At 42.7% G+C, this 12966-nt stretch overlaps 1 protein-coding gene across 1 annotated transcript in view; it reads left to right on the top strand.

Annotated features, from left to right (window-relative positions):
* LOC118583907 overlaps positions 1 to 12896 on the top strand; it is a 39908-nt gene extending 27012 nt beyond the window's left edge. The window contains exon 4 of the mRNA XM_036187667.1: positions 12812 to 12896. The gene's annotated coding sequence lies outside the window, so the exon portion shown is untranslated. The remainder of the gene's footprint in view (positions 1 to 12811) is intronic.
* The last annotated feature ends 70 nt before the right edge of the window (positions 12897 to 12966 follow it).

The raw sequence follows: 12966 nt of genomic DNA, 5'->3' as shown, positions 1-12966 counted from the left end.
CACACACACACACACACACACACACTATGTGGCATAAGCATGCCTGCACTCATACATGTCATGTACACAATCAAAATTTTAAAAGAGTGTGTGTTGTATTGCTTTGAAAAAGTATCTTAGGTCTGCTTAATAAATGAAGCCCCAGTGCTGAGCATCACAGGAGTACACGTTTTCTTCCACTGTGTCATTTGGTAGATGCTCCTTTGATTGATGCACGTCAACTCTCTTTGTCCCCTTCAATTGTGGGAGGAAAGCTGTGCCTGTGCTGGAAACTGCCTTGTGATTTTCTTTCCTTCCTGCTTTAGAAGAGTGGAGTTCTTTCTCCCAGTGCCCCAGGCCCCGGGCAATGAACTGTCTGCAGTGCATTTCTCCTGATGGAGAAGCACACTGAGCTGTGACCTTCTGTGCCTGGAGTGTTGGCTTGAGATTGGTCAGGCCCACAGGGTGCAAACTGAGGCATTCATTCTCAGGGTTGAGTGAAGTCTGCCAGGTCTTTACCCCGTGCATGTCTCCCTGACTTCTGTGTTCCAGGCACTTGGTCTGGCTCTCTCCATACTGCTAACAGTCACTGTCCAGGTGGCTTGTCAGTGATCTGGGGCTTTCTTATGTGTTATCTCCATGTTTATTTTCACTCCATCAAAAAGGAAAACATCCATTTTCATAACAGCAACTGCTATACCTGCTTGAGTTGGAGTATACACTAGTGTTTCAATTACTTTTTTGATTGTTTGGTTTTGGTTTTTCAAGACAGGGTTTCTCTGTGTAGCTTTGCTCCTTTCCTGGAACTCACTTGGTAGCCCAGGCTGGCCTCAAACTCACAGAGACCCGCCTGGCTCTGCCTCCCGAGTACTGGGATTACAGGCGTGCACAACAACCGCCCAGCAGTGTTTCAATTACTTTAAATATTTTAAATGCATTATTGTTGTTGTTATGTGTGTATGAATGCAAGTGTATTTCCTGATATTGTTATTATGTGTGTTTGAATGCAGGTTCATTTCCTAGTGTGGTTATTATGTGTGTGTGAAGGCAGATGCATTTCCTAGTGTGTTTATTATGTATGTGAATGCAGGTTCATTTCCTAGTGTGGTTATTATGTGTGTGTGAAGGCAGATGCACTTACTGGTATTGTTATTATGTGTGTTTGAATGCAGATGCATTTCCTAGTGTGGTTATTATGTGTGTGTGAAGGCAGATGCATTTCCTGGTATTGTTATGATGTGTGTTTGAATGCAGATGCATTTCCTAGTGTGGTTATTATGTGTGTGTGAATGCAGGTGAATTTCCTGGTATTGTTATTATGTGTGTTTGAATGCAGGTTCATTTCCTAGTGTGGTTATGATGTGTGTGTGAATGCAGATGCATTTCCTAGTGTGTTTATTATGTGTGTGAATGCAGGTGCATTTCCTAATGTGGTTATTATGTGTGTGTGAAGGCAGATGCATTTCCTGGTATTGTTATGTGTGTGTGAATGCAGGTGCATTTCCTAGTGTGGTTATTATGTGTGTGTGAATGCAGGTGAATTTCCTGGTATTGTTATTATGTGTGTTTGAATGCAGGTTCATTTCCTAGTGTGGTTATGCTGTGTGTGTGAATGCAGATGCATTTCCTAGTGTGTTTTTTATGTGTGTGAATGCAGGTGCATTTCCTAATGTGGTTATTTTGTGTGTGTGAATGCAGGTGCATTTCCTGGTATTGTTATTATGTGTGTGTGAAGGTAGGTGCATTTCTTAGTGTGGTTATTAGAGTGTGTGAATGCAGGTGCACTTCCTAGTGTGTTTATTATGTGTGTTTGAATGCAGGTGAATTTCCTAGTGTGTTTATTATATGTGTGAATGCAGATGCATTTCCTATTGTGATTATTATGTGTGTGTTTGCATTTCCTGGCATATGTGGAAGTCAGAGGACAATTTCCAGGAGTCAGTTCTTGCCTTCCATTGTGAATTCCAGGGAGGAAACTCAGGTCTCAGGCAAGCGCTTCTATCTGCTTGCTGGCCTTTCCTTCTCTATTTTTATTTTTATCGAAGAAAATACAATGAATTGGTTGGTAATAAGTACCACTGAGAAGTTTATAAAGGAAATGTGTCATTGTCTCACCCTCTTCAGCTGTTTTTAGAACAACCCTTTACAGTTTCGTTCAGTAGCACATTCCTTGTACAGATTATAGCTAATGACACCTGACTCTTTAAGGAGATCTTCCAATATGAAAGAGAAAGGTCTAAACAAGCAAGAGACTGGGATTTGTAGAAAACAGACTGCAGAACCTCAGTAACCTCTCAGAAATAGGAGAGGATGCTGTATGTACAAGAATAGACTGCGTGGAGCAGGAATAAAATAGATGGCACTCTTGGGGAAATAGACCATAAGGAAGTAATCAAATATGGAAACAAAGACATTATTAACTTTAATTATCCAAAAGCATGATCAAGGAAGTACTGAAACATTCCCCAACAGTAAATTTTATTTGATCAATAATAATTGCAGTACCAAATCCTTATTTAACCACATATTATACTGGGCCAGATGTGATGCCATGAGCCTGTAAAGTCAGCACTGGTGAGGCCGAAGCAGGAAGATAACATATTTGAAGCCAGCTTGGTCTACTAACAGACTCTGTCTCAAACAAGCAAAGATCTTGAAGTGCATTAGACCCATCCTGTCAGCCTAGGTTCATTAAGCACCTACTTCTGGAAACTCATTTCCGTTCCCCCATTGAGATAGTTGTCTGGACATAGGACGGCTTGGGAGTATGGCTGCTACATTCAGGTAGATGCTCAGTGAGCCCTCGTGTTAGCCCTGGTCCCTCATCCACTCCATACCTGGCTCCTGATGCTGGAGCCTTCATTTTAGTTGAGCTCAGTTTGCATAATTCCATCTGCAGGATTCAGGCTAAGCTTCTCTCTAGAGGCAGTCCATCAATTCTCCATCTGCTTTTTGCCTAATGAAATGATTCCTTTAAAATTATTTTGGGGGGCTAGAAAGATGGCTCGGCAGTTAGGAGCACTGGCTGCTCTTCTAGAGGACCCTGGTTAAATTCCTAGCACCCATGTGGTGGCTGTTATTCCAGTTTCAGGGGATCCACTGCCCTTTTCTGGTCTCCAAGGGTACTGCATGCACATGGTACACAAACTTAAGTGCAGGCGAGCAAGCACCCATACACATAAAATAGAAATAAATCTTGAATCTATTATCTAGTAGTATCTTCACTGTATTCTTTTTTTAAATTTTTATGTAATAACTTTGTAGAGATTAGAAAAGAGGATTAAATATATGCAGTACTCAGTTAATTTTCAACTAGATGGTCCCTTCTGCTTCTGGTCCCCCCCAACCCCCACCCCCGTGTTTTAACATCTGATATGCTGATGCCGCTGCTCTTGCTCACAGCACTCTCCTAGAAAATACTTGATGATTTCATCATCCATCATTTAAACTAGATGTCTCCTACCTTGAGGCAAAAAGTATACCATGCCTACTTATCCATACACAAGTAATATATTTATTCAAGCCACCAAAACATTTCTTACAAGGTTTGTTTTCAAAATTTTAAACTTATGGAAACCACTGTAGTGAATGAACTTCCTGACTCAGGAACTGTCCACGTTTTATTGCACTTGCTGTCACTCACTCTCAGGGACCTTGTGACTTCCGGCCCCTCCATCAGCCGTTGGGGAAATTTAACAGAGATGCAGTTGTCTCGCAATATTCAGATCGCAGTGGTGATCACTGCAAGTTCTTTGTAAAGGCCCCATCAAAGCTCATCCCTTCCATTTGTTTCTCTGGATCTTTGATCCCATTAACTAGAACAATTTGTTGTTTTGTTCCCATGACTCACTGTCTGTGATAGGTCCAGGCCTGTTGTAGAATCTCTTCCCAGTCTTTCAGTCTACACAGTTGATTCGAGTCCTTCTCTGTTCATCTTCTCAGAGGGCACAAATGTTTCTGAGCCTCAGTTATTTGATTAGATGATATCTGCAATCTCCTCCACTTTGTAAAAAGATGCAAAAAATTACATCAATCACTCAATAAGCATTTTAGAAGAACATGAAATTTATAGATGTTAATACATGTTTGTGTCTGTGTAATGTTCATTGATTATATATATATTGTGTGTGTGTGTGTGTGTGTGTGTGTGTAGTTTTGTAATTCTGGGAATCAAGCCCAGGACATCATGCATGCTAGTCAAACACTACCACCCAGCCCTGCAAAGTAACTTAATTCATCTTATTCTCAAAAGAAGCAAAGCTATTTTAATGTGTGTGGCAGCTAAGTTGGTTATAATGTAAGTCATATAGTTCAGTCAAACCGGAGAATAGTGAAGGATCAGCAGCAGCCCTCATATCTCACTAGTTAGTGTCACTACTAACTGAATGGTCTTTCCTGTTGTCCTGGGAAGGGTGTCATTTTCTTTGGCAGCCATTGTACAAGGGCATTATATTGTGGATGAGGTAAAATTTTGTACATTTATCTTGACCATTTCCCAGCAAATACAAAGCATCTTGAGGCAAGTGTGTGTGTGGGGGGGGGGGGGTCATTTCCTAATTTGCACAGGTTCCCGTTGGCTTTAAGTATAGGGAGTTTATCATAATAGTCTCTGTCACTAAAGTAAGTGGCAGTGTTCAAGACAACAGCTGAGGAATACTCGAGCTACATAAGTAAGTCAAGGAAACCGGAATGTTATATGGACCCAGGAAGTACAAAGCCAAAGCTTTCAGGCAGCGCTCAGTCTGTAGGAGAAAGCAGACACACAGCTAGAGACCTGCTTTAGGACATGGAAGATCATGACGCAGTCAAATGGCTGGACACACAATGTGTTCTTAGAAAAATGAGCCATAGCAGGTAAAGAGAGGTCAGCTCCAGGGTTCTGGAACTCTAGCTGAGGCATGTTAAAGAAGCTTACATGGGGAAAGTCAGTCATGAGAAGGCCTTGGAGCACTCAAGAAGCGAGAGCAGGGGCGGAGCTCAGAGAAAAAAATGCCCTTTTTTGTCCAGGACTATTGAAAACATACAGGTGGTTGTCTCTATCCCAATGTCTTGCTGAGCATTATCTCCATGGTGATGAAACACCAACAGACCAACCCCTTATTGTCTCTGAACAGCCTCAGCTATGTTATGTCTACCTGGACCAGACACTGAAGAAGAAGAAGAAGAGAGAAAATGTATGAGAGACATATGTGAACTGGGCAATTGTACACATGGGTTCTGTAGCCACACTGCCTGCATACCTCTCCTTATGTCTCTGTCTCTCTGTCTCTGTCTCTCTGTCTGCCTCTGTCTCTCTGTCTGTCTCTGTCTCTGTCTCTCTCTCTCTCTCTCTCTCTCTCTCTCTCTCACACTCACACACACACACACACACACACACACACACACACACACCCTGCACAGTCATGGTACATCTAGTTCATTGTTTCAAAGGCTTGTGTGTCTCCTATTCCTTCTTATGGCTTGTATGTGACTCAAGAGCAGGTTTCAGCCCTTGGGAAAGAGCTGTTCTTGGGGTGCTAAATACACAACAGGAGAGATGCTCAATTAAACACTCCTTATGGGAAAGATAGGGCAGGTCCAAAAGACTGGCTCAGGAATGAGGAGTCAGACAGGTGCTACCCCAGGAAAGAAAATGAACAGCAGCTTGGAAATGAATTCTTTTGCTTCTCATTATGTTGTCTGTCTTAATACAATGGAACTAATTCTTAATCTAATCGTCTTAGAGTAATCAATGCATGACTTCAACTTCCTGTGCCTATTAATAGCTTGAACTCCAAGGCTAGGGTGTAGATCAGTGGGAAAGCTCTTAACCTAGTATGTAAAAGGCTCTGGGTTCAATCTTTAATGCTGCAAAAAAAAAATGAAAACAAGTAAGCTTGACTTCCAAGCATAGGTGTTGTATAGAGACTGCCTGTGAACAGAGGTTGATCTAAAGTGTTAACAATAAAAACTCTTATTGGTTGAGCATTTACTGTATGCCAGACACCTGCTCCCTGGGTAGCATGCATTATTGTATTAAATTCCCCTAAAGATGCATCTTAGTGTTCTGTTGTTATGAAGAGACACCATGACCACAGTATTTAATTGAGGCTGGCTTACAGTTCCAAGGTTTAGTCCATTGTCATCATGGCAGGAAGCATGGTGGCATGCAGGCAGACATGGTGCTGAAGAGGTAGTTGAGAGTTCAACATCCCTACCATCCATCTACACAAGGTCACTGTCAAGGGCCTGATACCTCAGAAGCAGAAACAATCCACAAGGTCATCTGTCTGCCTCACCTCCTGTCAGCACTGAGCAGAGGTAGAAACCCAGTGTTCTCAGCCACCTAGCAGTTGCTACTGGCATTGAGTGCTGTCATTTTGGAGTGGGCCCTTCACAAGCAGCCGTAGGACAAGGTTTACTGCAGGGCTTATCAAGGGATACAGGAGCCTGAGGCTGGGTCCCATCATTGCCACATATGCACTTACCCCTTGTCTCCAGGACAAAGGAATAATTTGAACAACAAATTTTCTCTATTTCTTTCTGATGGAAAAGGAGCGGAAGACATCTAAGGGCCCAACTGCTCTTTGTGTTCCCCACACCACCCATCGTGTTCACAGAACACAGATAAAGACGGCAGCACCTGACTCTAGAATGTTCAGTATGATACACAATTTTAACAAAAGCCATAAGACATTTATTTCTTCCTTGTCCCCCTGCCAGCCAGTCCCACAGTTCCTGACGACAAAAAGGGATTGAGGGAAGAGGGAATAAAATCCAAGGAAGCACATTCCACATCCTGGTGGCGTTTATCGCTGCTGCCCGTGGCCCTGTGTGGAGGGGCTGAGCTCCTGTCCTTGTGGCTAAGTCATCCTTCACCTTTAATGGAGTGTATGACTTACAAAGCCTTCCCCGGGCTGCAGAAGAGAGGAAACAGTAATGGATAGGGTCACCCCTTATGTTGCCTGTGTTCATTTTCGATCCTTGCCCTTTGTAGTTCCTAGAGACCTAAAGGAGCTGGAGACCATGGGGAGCTGAGGGGCTTCTCCAGATAAGACACCAGAAACTCCAACATTCAAACAACGGAGTGCTTTGGCCTGGAAGCAGCATGATGAAGCATCACTAAGTACTGTTTCAAGCTGGGATGTGTAGACATGACACACAGCAATACTGCATGAGTGCCGGAGCGCCTGCTCTTCAGGGAAGTGCACAGCTTTGCTTCTCGGGAGAAAGCAGCTGCTCCGAGCTTTTCCACCACATGACAGTCCTGCTGGTGGTGGTGGGCAAGGATGGCCTTCGAAGGAGCTGCTTACACAACACCAGGGAATATGCCGTCTGTAAACCTTCAGCACGCTGTGCTGGGAAGCATGGAGGAGGCTGCTATAAATATAAGCTATGTGGACATCACGATTACTTGTGGCTAGCTTGTCTTGTTTGTTTGTTTGGCTGTTACTAGTTTCCAGAACTGGAAAGGGCTTTTACAGTCTTCTAGATAGTTTCCTGTGTTGAAAATTATTCGACATAATTCTTATTTAGTTATACTTTTACATTTTAGATGGCAATTTAAAACAGTACTTTTTGTGAATTTTCCAACTTTTTAACAGTACAAAAAGTAGCTACTTGCCTGGCCTGGGGTTCAGGTTGTATCTCAGCTACTCAAGAGACTGAGGCAGGAGGATGGCAAGTTCAAGGCCTAACCAGACTACAGACTGCTATGTTCAACATAGGCCACTTAGTAAAATATTGTTTCAAAATAAAACCATGGAGTGCTGGGGGCATAGCACAGTGACACAGCATTTGCCTAGAATTTGTGAAGCTCTGGGTTCAAATTAAACAAATAAAAGGCTGCTGTATAGATCAGCTTCCTCCAGTAATAGAACTGGGGTCCATGAGTGGTGGCAGCCCGACTTCTTACTGTGGTCACCGAGGGTCATAGACTGACTTCTTACTGTGGTCACTGGGGTCTGTCAGTGGAGGCAGACTGACTTCTTACTAAGTGTGGTCTGTTGACAGATCCTTCAGTCCCATCTCTGTGTGGGCGTTGCTCCCTGCCACAGGTACCTTAACTGTACTGCTTACTTTTCCAGGTGCTGTGAAATGCCTGACCAAAGCAACCAGAGGAAGGATTTGTTCTGAGTCACAGTTGTGGGAGACAAACCTATGGTGACAGGGAAGGCCTGATAGCAGGAACAGAGGCCACTCATGTGGTATCCCAAATCAAGAAGCAGAGAATGGTGACTGGTGCCACTCGGCTTTCCCTCTCCTTTCATTCCATCCGGAACCCCCACATTTAAGATGGGGCATCTCACTTCCATTAGCCTACTCTAGACACTTTCACAGATGGACCCAGAGGTTTGTCTCTGTGGTGATTCTAAATTCCATCAAGTTGAAAATCCAGATTGATCAGCACAGCTGGTCAGAACCCCAAGGTCCCTTTTCTGTCTGCCTGAGGCAGGGGGATGAGTTGAGCCTTTGGTGGGGCTGTTCACAGTGATCTTGGTGGGGAAAGGACCAGGCTCTCCCTGAACCCCTTGCTTGGCTTGAGTCCAGTTCTCCTGCACTGCCCCTCTACTTCCACCTTTGACCCCCAGAGTGGCCTGTGGCTAAAGCTGAGCTAGTAGTTTCTCCGTGGAAAGCAACTTGGCTCTCTGAGGGCATGCACCCACAATCTCAGACTCTTCAGCATCTTTATATAGATGCTTTGACCCCTTGGAAGTGGTGCTGGTGACTCTTCACTCAAAGCTACTTTTTGTGGTGGGTTGCAGAGGGGCCAGCGACTGGTGCCTCCCTGTCAATTCAGACTACTCTTGGAGTAGGAGGTATGGTTCCTAACTGAAGCAAACCGATTTTGGGTATAAGGGGCCCCGATATTTCCCTCAAATTCTAGGGTGTGTCTTCTAGGATTTGTGCTCATGTATTCCACAGTCACATTTCAGAAGCATTAAGCAGCATCTATAGGTTGCAAAGCCATTGATCACCAGTGTGGGAGCCTCAGACCTACCGTTGTATGGCAGCCCAAAGCCTACCATGATAACTTGCCTTCTTCTGCATAGCTGGGGCTCTATGTATTAATGAGTTCAAATTTTATAGTAACCTGGAAAATAATGAGCAAATGACCTTTGATGGCTTAGTGGTTTTTCTTCTGTTCTTAAATAACAAGCTTAAATGTCACAAGAACTATACATATACAGAAAATTAGTGGATTCAGCATGGCTAACAAGGTATTGAATTACATCCAATATTTAATTGTCTGAGCTTTGCTGGCCTTTGATTAGAGGATGAGAATGGGAGGCTCATTGGCCAATGTCCTCCTTCTAGAATGGTGACTACGCAGCTCATCCACCACCAGCCTCTTGTTCTCAAGCTATTCCTAATCCATTGCACTGGACTTTTCTGAGCCCAGATGTGATCTTGTAACCTTTCTCAACACAAAAGGAAACCCAAGGGACTGGTCACTTAAGAGAAATTTACATGGGGACTCTATCTCAGGTAGCTTCAGCTAAGAAAATGTCAATGTGCTCCTCTTAGTTACATGAACTCAGGCCATATGTCTCCACTGTGTGTGTGTGTGTGTGTGTGTGTGTGTGTGTGTGTGTGTGTGTGTGTGTGACAGCTTAGAGCATTACTGTCAACAGGATGATGTCCCTATTCACAACCTGGACTTACAGCGTATGCTGTAGGAGCCACAGAGTAGAAAGGGTTCGAAGCCACCTGCATATTCAACTTCCTGACGTGACAAACTGTTACAGACATCAGCTTTCTGCCGATGCATGTAGACCCTACTTGTGTAGAGAATTGAGTGCATTCAGTCTTTCAATTGAAGTTTCACAAAATGTCTATTGGCTGGAAATAAAATATTTTTTCAGATTGTGTTTTAATACCTCAGGACATGTTGCTTTTAAGCCCAAATTAAGGCTCTGTAGAATGTGTTTTTATTCACAACTAAACCAACAGTGAAATCATTAATTGAGCACTCACTGTGTGCTAGTTATGATGGTCATTACTTTCAATATGACTTGTATGTATTCATTTGTGAGAATTGCCCCCCTCAAAAAAAGTCATGAACTGAGTAATCTCAGCCACAGATATTGATCTCTCACAGTTATGGAGGTTTAAAGGTTTGATATCTCTGGAGGTCTGACTCCTTGCCTTGCAGATGGTTCTAGCCCATGACTCCTGCAACGTGTTCCCTTCTCCTTCCAAAGGCATCAGTGGGTTAGGTCAGGAGCTACTGCAAGGGACTCAATTGAGCCTTACCACCTTCTGAAAGACCTGGTCTTCAGATTGAAGTAGTATGTGACTTCAACACTCGAGGGGGACATGCTCCAGCCCACAGTAACATTAATGCCTCATGAGTTTTATAATGAGTTTACACCACCTACACCTCATTAGGAAAAGGAAATAGAGATTGCTTGAAGGGAACGAGGAGCCTGGTGACTGACATATGGCAAGTCGCATGTGCAAGTCACATGTGCAAGCACACTTGCACATGCTCAGAGCTTCAGAATCACAAAGTTTGTCACAAGTCAAATTTGATTTATGGAATGAGTTTTAAAGAGACCTATTCAGGTTTCTAGATTGCTTTCAAGAGAGATGCTGTGTTGAACAAGTTTGATGAGTTCACTTCTTGGGCCCTTGATTTTCTCGTCTATAAGATTAAGGTTTTATTAGCAACTGACTTACAGGACTACTTAGTGGGGACTCCAGGGTGACTCACACATGCTATGTGTGGTAGGTAACGGATATTATTTATTTATTGGTTACTATTAGTATGTGTGTGTTATCATCATTATGAAAAGGATACAATTTTAGAATACAATCAAATGGTTGTTAGCATTCCATTTTAGCATCACACGTATCATCAGCTGGTTCCTTGGGCCCATATAGTATCACAGTTTTAAATGTTATCATTTTCAGTATGCTGTGTCATTTTACGTTGGCATCGTGTCAGAGGCCAGTGGCGTGTGTCCAAGGGCTTTAATTCCTTGGCTGTGTGTCACACCTGCAGCACGCACTGTGAATCAGACCAACAGCACTTGAGTATAACATATGTTGAGTATAATATATGTTGAGTATAACATATGTTGAGTATAACATATGTGAGTATAACATATGTTGAGTATAACATGCAAGCGGCTTTTCTTGGAGTTAGGCAACATGATAGCTATTGAGGCTGCCAAAAAAACTTTCTCAAACTCCTAAAAGACCATAAAAAATGATAATTATGCCCTTAAAACCAGTTTCCAAATGTTCTTGGTCATCATGGAATGGTGGAATGGCCATGTAGTCATTTGTTGGTTTGAGCCCCAAATCAGGCAAGTGGAATGCTGGAGAAAGATGTCTTGGAGTTCCACAAGGCTACACAGACACACACTGGCAAGCAGCCTTCTGAGCTCTTGGTTTTCTGTTTTGTTTTGTTTTTAAACTTTTTTAATTGAAATAAAAATTCATATAATACATTTTGACTATACTTTCTCTTCCAGATCCTCTTCACACCCCTACCTACCAAACTTTCAAGTTGTTTTTCTCTTTATTTAAAACAAACAAAAACAAAACAATAACAACTATTAAAAATGATAAGAAGGATACACACAAATAAAAATTGAAATAAGCAAGAGACTGATAAGACAAAAAATGCACAGAGCAAAATGAGACAAAAAGTCTACAAAAATACCATTGAGTTGGCTTTGTGTTGGCCAACTCCTCCTGGGCATGGGGCCTGCCCTGAGGCATGGCTAAGGTACTCAATGAGACTTTGCTGGAGGAAACTGGTTTTTCCTTTACCCTAGAGTTTCAATTGCAGATAGAGTCTCGGTTAGGGATGGGATCCTGTGTCCACTTTCCCCTCCTAGGCCTGGGACCCCTGCCTGAACCTATGCAGGCTTTGTACACACTTTCACAGTTTCTGGGGGCCCTTCTTCTCTTTTTAGGAACAAACTGAAGGCAAATTAGATGAATTAGGAACAATCAAAGATGCTTCATTATCTTTAGTTAGCTAGTGGACTGTCTGATTTGTATATTTGAGTATTTGTATTATTTTTTTATGCCAACAAAAATAAATGATCTAACCAATAAGTTATTTTGACAAAGACCAATGGACCAATTTTGTATTTTCTTAACAGAATTTACTTTTAGTAGACCCCTACAGAAAATATAGAACTTTCAGGCTAATGTGATGGCACATACCTTAATCCCAGCAAAAGGCAGGTGGATTTCTGTGAGTTCGAGGCCAGCCTCCTCTACATGATGAGTTTTAGGACAGCCAGGGCTACATAAAGAAATCCTGTCTTAAGAAACAACAACAATAAAACAGAACTTTTATAACAGCATGGAAGGGCACGCTCTTCTTATTCATGGGACTCTGACTGGAGGATATGAACTTGCCATAGTAACTTTCTTACTTCCTGGTACTTTGTAGACATTGTCTTTTCTAGGGCGACAGATTCTAGGTAGTGCTTGGTTGCCTACTGACAGTTCAACTGGATTACGGGATGGGGGAGTCAAGGAATGTGTGGACAGCTTAGGCCAAGTGAGAGAATGGTGGGGAGATGCCTTGCATAGGTGGGATGCTTAAACTCCTACTCATCTTGCTAGATTCTGTTTATTTTTTTATTGGCTCTGCTGGGGGTTAAACCCAAGGCCCTGTATACAGTAGACAAACACTCTTCTACTGAGTTACATTTCCAACTCTTGTGGAATAGTCTTAACTGCCTTTCATCTCTCCTCCAGGAGTTAAAGATTAATCACAGTCTATTTAACAACACATCTCACCTGGCTCTCACAGTCCACATAGCTAGACCATATTTAGCCAACCTAAGGGTGAAATCAACTTCATCGTGTGGTCATTCTACAGATGAGGATCAAACCATGGAGAGAAATGCAGTGTAAAGAAGAAACTAACAGATACTTCTGTTACCATTATCGTCAAATGGTTGAGTTCCTGCTCCTGGGGAGTATTTTCTGGCTTTCCTCTGTTGCTGGTGAGTATCCAGGCGAGTGTGAAAACAG

This window comes from Onychomys torridus, chromosome 5 (genome assembly GCF_903995425.1).
Source record: "Onychomys torridus chromosome 5, mOncTor1.1, whole genome shotgun sequence".
Lineage (NCBI taxonomy): Eukaryota > Metazoa > Chordata > Mammalia > Rodentia > Cricetidae > Onychomys > Onychomys torridus.
This window is presented reverse-complemented; position numbering and strand designations above follow the sequence as displayed.